Genomic DNA, 9,940 nt, shown 5'->3' on the forward strand with positions numbered 1-9,940 from the left:
GATTAGAGAAGGGTAAAGAAACTAGGGTTGTCTGTTGTGACGTAAATAAGGCTTTTTCGGCAAGTTACATTTAATCCTGAACAAAAAAGATTCTATACAATTCTCGCTTAAAGTGCATCCCAGCCCAAAACTAACTTTAACAATAAAGGATAGTAACATTAATGGTGCTAATATCAATAAACATTTGTGAATGACTTTACAGCATGACTGCTCCTGGACTGACAATGTTAACTGAATCGCTGAAAAGGTTGCAGCCATGGTAAACTGTCTTAGAAGTTTTAAATATCGTCTCTCACGTAAAACTTTATAAACAACATACAGACAATCTATTTTGTCTATTTTCGACTACTGACACATCAGGGACAATTATACCAAACTTAATCTTGATGTACTTAGAACTGTATCGCGTGCTGTTCGCGGTACGAGTCATAGAAAAATGTATATGATGAGACAAATTTCGAAGCACTATGTGCTCGTAGACACATTCAAAAACTAACGCATTTCTACAAAATGGTTGATAGTGTAACTCCAAAATATTTCTTCCCTCTCGAGGTATTTGATACTAATTTACAAACTACAGTTTTGGAGACCGTTTACAGCTCCAAGCTATCAATAATACAAGTGCAAATTATGCCAAATAATTTCTCCCAGATACAGTAAGATTGTGGAATCTTTTGTCTACTGACCATAGTGAATCTTAAACTTTGGGTAATTTTAAGAAACAGATTAATGTGTCAAATAATAACAGTCAAAACTACTTACATATAAACTCTGGGTCAAGATTCTGTCAAATTATCCATTCTCATCCCAGGTTCGGTTGCAGCGATTTATACGCACATACGTATCAACGATTTCATCTTTAAATCCCCCTTGTTCTTGTGTCTTCTCCTACACAGATCTAATTCACTCTTTCTTTTCGTGCGTTAATTACACTGGCATTTTGCATGAAATGCACGTCTATACTAAAGGATATGACATCAAATCAATACTATACGGCCACTGTAATGGATCTGCTAAAGATAACTTCAATGCTTAGAATCTGTCCATTCTTTCATTGACCTGTCAGTCAGATTTGTGTTGTAAGAGTAAAAACACGAAGTTGCACTTACTATTAAGTGCTTCCCGACACAAACGGTTGTAATGTTATAAGCGGCTATCTTAACATCTTTTGATTGCTACATTTTCTGAAAGCTGTTGTTTATTATGTTACCCATAAGTTATTTGTATTTCGGAGCGGTATTCAGATAAGCAACATACTGCTTGTTTAACAAGTTTGAAAATGAATATGTTTAAACCGAAAAGAACAAATTCTGTACTTACATGTACATTGTATATCTGTGCAATGTACATACATGTACATATACATAGCATGGTTCTTACACTGACATCAAATATCTGATCCCTGCATCTTGCCACGTCTCTCAGCTTGTTAAAGCAAAGGTACAAGCGTTCTCACACTGGTTCCAAAGACATTACCCGAAACAGGGTGTCAGTTGTCAACTGGCCATGAACTCGTTGGCTGTCTTAGCGCACTATGGTAAGAGGATGTCTGATTGTACAGTGTATAGTGCCACTAGGAAGAAAATATGGTGTTGAAATTCAGAAAATACAGGTGTATAATTCAATATTATGTTTAAACGACGACACTAGAGAAGAACGCTGCCGGGACCACAGCATATTGTCGGAATTCACAGATTGTCGGTTAAATTCACACAATGTACTGTGTGGAGTCTATGTTCTATGTTCTAAATGTTTTAAACGTTTGTTCCGCATTTTCTGATGGAATGTTATCGTGATTAGTCTGCTTTGCATTTGTTCTAAGGAGTTCACGGTGTCCGTTGAACGAAACGCTGACCTGCCCACACTTTCGTCACAAGTTGTTGGTAATTAGCACTTCAAAGACACGGACGAAACAGGAAATTAACATGGTCAAAAGTTATCTGTCAGTTAACCAAACAGATGAAAGCAGCTCGCCAGGTGTATCAAGCCCGCGGTGTAACAGGCGAATCCCTATTGATTGTAAGGTTTGCTTCGGTGGTCGCCATTTTCAGTTTTTATTATTGTCAAATGTTTTTGATTATTGAGAGCAGCTGTTTCGTCGTTTGCCATCAATATCGCACAACCATAGCGACAAGGGCTCTTGTACTGACACGATAAAGGCGTGTGGAAACTGGAAACTGAATAAAATATGATAATTGTTTCAACATGAAAACCTTTTTAAGAATCCCTTGGGCGTAGCTACGAGAACACATCCTGCACGCAATCATTATCACACAAACACAGCGACAAAGGCTGTTGTGTTGACGGGATGAAGACGTGTGGAAACTGAAAACTGTGTAAACTATGGTAATTGTTTGTCTGACCCTAACACAATCATCACTCTGTCTGACTCTGACATAAACATGACGTGTTTGACCCCCACAGAAATATCACTCTGTCTAACTCTCGCACAAGCATCACTGTCTGACTCTCACACAAACATCTAGAACTTACACAAACTTCACTACGTTTGACCCTCACACTAACATCACTGTCTGACCTTCACAGACATCACTCTGTCTGACCCTCACACAAACATCACATTATATTCCCCCCCAACACACACACACACACACGCACACCACACACACACACTCACAACAAGAAGGTCTCTGTCCGACTATCACACAAATATCACTTTATCTGACCCTCTCACAAATAATACTCTGTCTGACCTAACAAACAACACTCTGTCTGACCCCCTCACAAACACCACTGTGTCTGACCCTCTCACAAACATCACTCTGTCTGACTCTCTCACAAACATCACTCTATCTGACCCTTACACAAGCATCTCTCTGTTTTTACCCACAAACATTAGTCATCAGTATTGACATACTACTTGCTTGCAATTGGTCATTTGTTATCCTTCACTAGATCCAGGTCTGTTTCTGTTATACTTGACTGAATCTAGCCCTGTGTGTCTATCATACTTGACTGAATCCAGGCCTGTGTGTCTCTCATACTTGACTGAATCCAGGCCTGTGTGTCTCTCATACTTGACTGAATCCAGGCCTGTGTGTCTATCATACTTGACTGAATCCAGGCCTGTGTGTCTATCATACTTGACTGAATCCAGGCCTGTGTGTCTCTCATACTTGACTGAATCCAGGCCTGTGTGTCTATCATACTTGACTGAATCCAGGCCTGTGTGTCTATCATACTTGACTGAATCCAGGCCTGTGTGTCTATCATACTTGACTGAATCCAGGCCTGTGTGTCTCTCATACTTGACAGAATCCAGGCCTGTGTGTCTATCATACTTGACTGGATCCAGGCCTGTGTGTCTATCATACTTGACTGAATCCAGGCCTGTGTGTCTATCATACTTGACTGAATCCAGGCCTGTGTGTCTATCATACTTGACTGAATCCAGGCCTGTGTGTCTCTCATACTTGACTGAATCCAGGCCTGTGTGTCTCTCATACTTGACTGGATCCAGGCCTGTGTGTCTATCATACTTGACTGAATCCAGGCCTGTGTGTCTATCATACTTGAATGAATCCAGGCCTGTGTCTCTGTCATACTTGACTGGATCCAGGCCTGTGTGTCTCTCATACTTGAATGAATCCAGGCCTGTGTGTCAGTCATACTTGAATGGATCCAGGCCTGTGTGTCTGTCATACTTGACTGAATCCAGGCCTGTGTGTCAGTCATACTTGACTGGATCCAGGCCTGAGTGTCTCTCATACTTGACTGAATCCAGGCCTGTGTCTCTGTCATACTTGACTGGATCCAGGCCTGAGTGTCTCTCATACTTGACTGGATCCAGGCCTGTGTGTCTATCATACTTGACTGGATCCAGGCCTGTGTGTCAGTCATGCTTTGCTGGAGCCAGGTTTGTGTCTGCCATACTTGGCTTGATTCACGCTTGTGTGTCAGTCATAACTGACTGGATCCAGGCCAGTGTGTCAGTCATAACTGACTGGATCCAGGCCAGTGTGTCAGTCATAACTGACTGTATCCAGGCCTGTGTGTCGGTCATACTTGACTGGATCCAGGCCTGTGTGTCAGCCATGCTTTGCTGGATCCAGACCTGTGTCTGTCATACTTGGCTTGATTCACGCTTGTGTGTCAGTCATAACTGACTGGATCCAGGCCAGTGTGTCGGTCATGCTTTACTACTACATATCAGGTTCTCAGGTCACATTTCTCACGGTATATGTTCCGGCGGGTCTGTGAACCTCACGTGTTCCTGAGGTAATGTAGTGTCTGCCTCTAGGGTGCACATGGATCTCTGCAAGACAGTGAACTGGAACAGGACAGAAACAATACAACATAGACATTGTTCACTGGCATTGTACATGTGCTAGGTAAACAGCAGTTTCTGTACTACAGGGCAAACGAAAATTCTCACTGAGTTCACTTGACCAAAAAAATTTGAAAGACGAATCTGAGGTTAATGATGATATTTTGCAAACAGATATCATTTTTTAAATAAATGACTGAAATTTCATTGTGATGCCAGGTTTGCATTTGCCACAATTCATTAAGAAAGAGTTGTGGTCAAAACAGGAAATTACACAAATTAGAGTTCATTCAATAAGTGCATAAAGATTCACAGGATGAGACAGGAGTGAGGCGACACGTAATCAACAGCGAATGTGACCACTCTGGGTTTCCGTACATGCCACAACAGTCACGTCTCCTCACTTACGTCGTCAGTCGTCGGATGACGTCAGCCCAAGAGATGGCGGTTCAAGATCCTGATAGTTAGTTAGAGGTGTTACACCTTGTCTCAGCTGACGATCACGATGATCCCAGACATGCGCAGTGGAGTACATGTCTGGAGAACACGTTGGCCAAGGCTACGTTGTAAGGGATTCTTGTACAACAATGTTTGTTTATACAATTTCTCTAAAAGTAGTAAGTTTATTTTGTCCGTTAGTTCATTTCAACTGCTAATATATATATATTATTTCAAAGTAGCCTGATGACAGGGTGGTTACGTCAAGTACAGTGTGAAGCAGGGGTGTTTCTTAAGCCCTTGTTCTTTTTCCTGTTTTATTAGCGAATTAGAAATAATATAATTCAAAAAGGCAAATATGGTTGAAAACCATATTCTGATATGTTAGAGAGTTTAATGTTTCTGTTTCCTGACGACGTGGTTTTAGTATCAGACTGAGCCGTAGGCTTACAAAAACAATTGGACATTTTGGAGTGATTCACCCGATGAAAAGGCAAGAAGTAGCCCAGAAACGTCGTGTTGTAAACATTAAAGAAGTTGTAAATCAATACCATTTGTTGTCATAACACATTCGTTATTGTTAAGGAAGATAGTGATTTCTCCTGTCAGCTAATTTCACAATGTTATCATGATGTCCACATCTGCAATGGCATTATAACACTATGTACAAAGGGATGTCAATAAGTTTTGAGTCTTGCATAGAAAAACACAAAATATTGGTATGAACTACATTTATTTTTCAACATAGTCCCCTTGTGAGTCAAGACATTTGTTCCATCTTTTCTGCCGGTCGCTGATGCCATCTCTGTAGAAGGCGCCATTTTGGTCCTCAAACCAAGCCTCAGTAGCAGCAATAAGCTCATTATCATCCTGAAATCTACGACCACGCAAGTGTTTCTTGAGATTTGAGAACAGATGGTAATCACATGGTGCCAGGTCTGGAGAGTAAGTGGGATGCGGCAAGATTTCGTACCCATATTCCTGGACAGCAGGACAGGTACAGAGAGGTGTGTACTGGAGCATTGTCTTGATGTAGAAGAATACCACGTCTGACCTTGCCCCGGCGCTTCTCCTTGATTGACTGTCGCACTTGCCTCAACAAGTTATTCCCCATTCATTGTTCTTCCTTTTGGTAAGTAATCTATGTGGATGACGCCTTTGCTATCCCAGAGGACTGTCGCCATTACCTTCTGCACTGATCTGGAGGCTTTGAACTTTTTGGTCCTGGGAGAAGTGACATGTTTCCATTCCATGGATTCTTGTTTGCTCTCAGGATCATAGTGGTGGAGCCAGGTTTCATCACAGGTTACTAGCCTAAAGTGAAAATCTTCTGGATTCTTAATTGTTGTATCTGGTTAGCATGGAGTTGCTAATGGTGCCCCTTGTTTGCTTCAGTTCATCTGTAAGCATTCTTGGCACCCATCTTGCGCACACCTTAGACATGACGAGATGTCCATAAAGAATTGTCTCGATGGATCAGTGTGAAATGCCTGTGGTCTCCTCTAACTCGTGGAGTGTGATTCGACGATTTTCCAGCACAAGTCTATGCACACTGTCAATGTTTTCCTGACTAGTGCTTGTTGTTGGGCGACCTGGATGGGGGTCATCTTCAAGAATCTCTCTACCATGCTTAAATTCATCGTTTGAAGGTAGCAGATGAAGGGGAAGACTTCCCATAAACAGCTGAAAGCCTTTCTTCAATGTTCTTCACCGAGTTTCCTTCAAGAACTAAAAGCTTAATTACTGCTTTGACTACATGTGGGTTTCAAGTTTAGTGTACTGCGAGGTAATTCAGTTTCTAATGTAGGTCAGGAATTTTCACAAAATAGAAAACGTTTGATGTAGTGTAAAAGACATCTGGATAATTTAATTGGCTGTAACACGTGGGGTACACTGCAACACATATATTGTATCAGATAAAGGAGAGACAGTGAGCGAGTACTGAATATGTCCCACCGCAGTAATAGACTGTAGATTTTACAGACGCGTGCCATGTACACACTATCCCTGTACCTCCCTCACTGGACCGTGCACACACTCCCCTTATACCTGTACCTGTCTCACTGTACCGTGTAGACACTCTCCTTATACCTGTACCTGTCTCACTGTACCGTGTAGACACTCTCCTTGTACCTGTACCTGTCTCACTGTACCGTGCACACACTCTCCTTCTACCTGTACCTCCCTCACTGGACCGTGCACACACTTTCCTTGTAACTGTACCTGTCTCACTGTACCGTGTAGATACTTTCCTTGTACCTGTACCTGTCTCACTGTACTGTGTAGACACTCTCCTTGTACCTGTACCTGTCTCACTGTACTGTGTAGACACTCTCCTTGTACCTGTACCTGTCTCACTGTACTGTGTAGACACTCTCCTTGTACCTGTACCTGTCTCACTGTACTGTGTAGACACTCTCCTTGTACCTGTACCTGTCTCATTGCACCGTGTAGACCCTCTCCCTGTACCTGTACCTGTCTCACTGTACCGTTTAGACACTCTCCTTGTACCTGTACCTGTCTCACTGTACTGTGTAGACGCTCTACCTGTACCTGTCCCTCCGTGATATCTATCTATCTATCTATTTATCTATATATATCTATATCTATATCTATCTATATCTATCTATATCTATATCTATATCTATATCTACATCTATACCTATATATGTGTGTGTGTCTATATATATATATAGACACACACATATCTATATCTATCTATCTATCTATCTATCTATCTATCTCTCTCTATATATATCTATCTATCTATCTATATATATATGTCTATCTCTCTCTCTCTCTCTCTCTCTCTCTCTCTCTATATATATATATATATATGTCTATATATGACCCTCAGCCACAGACGTTACCTATATATACTTTACATTCACCTTTCCCCTTTGTTTCCGAGCCCACTTAGGACCAGGCTTCGCAATTGCTTGCAATTTCTAAAAGGAATTGTTACACAGCTTCTCATCAAACGTTTTATTGGGTATGAATAAAGAGAATCAAATCGCGAGTATTTTCATTCTGCATTCTTGAATATTCAACTCGTTGCAACGAATATCATCGATACGACAATATAAAACTTTCTTTCGGTGAGGAATTTCATCGTTATCTTCGGACGAAATTTATCAGACACTGGGCAAATCTAAACAAACAAACTTGGGACGCAAATGTCGAGTGAATGAGTTTAGTTTTACGTCGTACTCAGCAATAATCCAGCTATATGGCGGCGGTCTGTAAAAAATCGAGTCTGGACCAGACAATCCAGTGGTCAAAACCATGAGCATCCATCAGCGCAGTTGGGAATCGATGTCATGTGTCAACCAAGTCAGCGAGCCTGACCATCCGATCCCGTTAGTAGCCTCTCACGACAAGCATTGACGCCTTTTATGGCAAGCGTGGGTTGCTGAAGGCCTTTTCTACCCCGGGACCTTCGCGGGTCGCAAATGTCGAATTCATGCCAAACTATCGGTAATCATTCTAACCCCATACAGCGAACATTTGTTCTTGTCCACACACGACATAGTCGAGAGGTTGAAGCACAGGCTCCACCGACTGGGACCCCTGCTGAAAAGGGGTGTGGCCAAGGCCCGAAGCAACCTACTCCAGCACCTTATAGCATATCAAGATGAATGCTCACTAACAGATGTTTTTTAGAGATTCTGTTTTTGAACATTAAAGGTATAACCTCTAAATTAGAGGATACTGATTTCATTTCATACTTGACTAGGTTTAAAATATATTTTTCTGTATGAGACATTTAGTTACAGCAACATTGGTGTCCTTGAATTGTCTGACTATATACAATACATAGCGAAGGCAATAAAACCTCGCCAAACATAGGAGAATGTCGGGAGGAGTATCTGCTTTCATACATAGCACCGTATCACATTTATGCACTCTACTAACTCTGATTATCGATAACCTAATTGCTTTTCGTATTTCTAACCAGATATTGCAAAGTAAAAAAGATGTTATTTTGATAGGTCTCCACATACAACATGAGAAGTCAACATACTACACATCATATGGGAAACCAACAAATATAGAACTACTTGACCAGTGGTTCTCAGAAAACTTGGATATCCTCCCCGATTGCCATATAGTTATCACCGATGATCTGAACTCCAGGGTTGAGACGGGAAACGAACCACCTGAACCACAAGTGAACTTTCTAGGGGGTTTTTCCCTGACGAAGAGGTAGTACCTCTTGACAAGAGACAATCTTGTGATAACTCAATCAATGGATTTGGTAATATGTCAATAGAACTGTGTTATAGGTACATGTTTTATATTGTAAATGTGACAGGAGATAAAACTGGCGAGCGTACTTTCATACCTAGCCATAGCTCCTCGGTAACTGATTATTGCATTGCCAGTGTTAATGCGTTTGAACTGATCGAATCGTTTCATGTAGAGTCCCGAGTAGATTCAGATCATATTCCATTAACGGCAAAATGTAAACACTATGAACAAAGCCACCAGCTCGAAAATAACGGCAACACTGACAGAAACTGCTCTGACAGGATTGTATGGAACCAAGTGCGTACACTGACAACATAAAACAGACTACTGATACCCTTGTTGAAGTAAGAGTCCAGACAGATGCTGACCATGCTCTAGACTTCTTGTTCATATACAACCTGCACTTGATGCAACGGACTGTATGAAAACACGTGACGAAATCTGCGATGCTATAAGATATAAAGATAATGGCAAGGCAACCGGCAAAGACAATATGCTGATTAAAATGATCAAAAACAAACTTCCTCATATTTCTTGCCTTTTCTCGCTACTCTCTTCAATACGCTTTATGATTCGGGAGATTTGGCGGTGAAAGTTTCATGGTTTGGGCTGGCATCTCATACAGTGGCAGGACAGATCTAATTCAGGTCAAGGGTAATATGACAGATCGGCGTTACCGTGATGAAATCATCAGGCCTCAAGTCCTTCCTTTCATGAACGTCATTTTTCAGCATGATAACGCTCGGCAACATACAACAAGAATAAGCAGGGATTTCCTTGTCCAGAACAACGTTCAGCTCTTGACTGGCCCTCACGATCACCGGATCCTACCCTTTTGGACATTTGTGGGGCGGATTGGATCGTCGTGTGCGACAGTGTGACCTTCAGCCACAGACGTTACCTACTCTTTTGTGGTCTTGAGGGAAGAGTACCAACTCATTCCGAGGCACTTAATCCGGAATC

This window comes from Haliotis asinina, chromosome 12 (genome assembly GCF_037392515.1).
Source record: "Haliotis asinina isolate JCU_RB_2024 chromosome 12, JCU_Hal_asi_v2, whole genome shotgun sequence".
Taxonomy (NCBI): Eukaryota; Metazoa; Mollusca; class Gastropoda; order Lepetellida; family Haliotidae; genus Haliotis; species Haliotis asinina.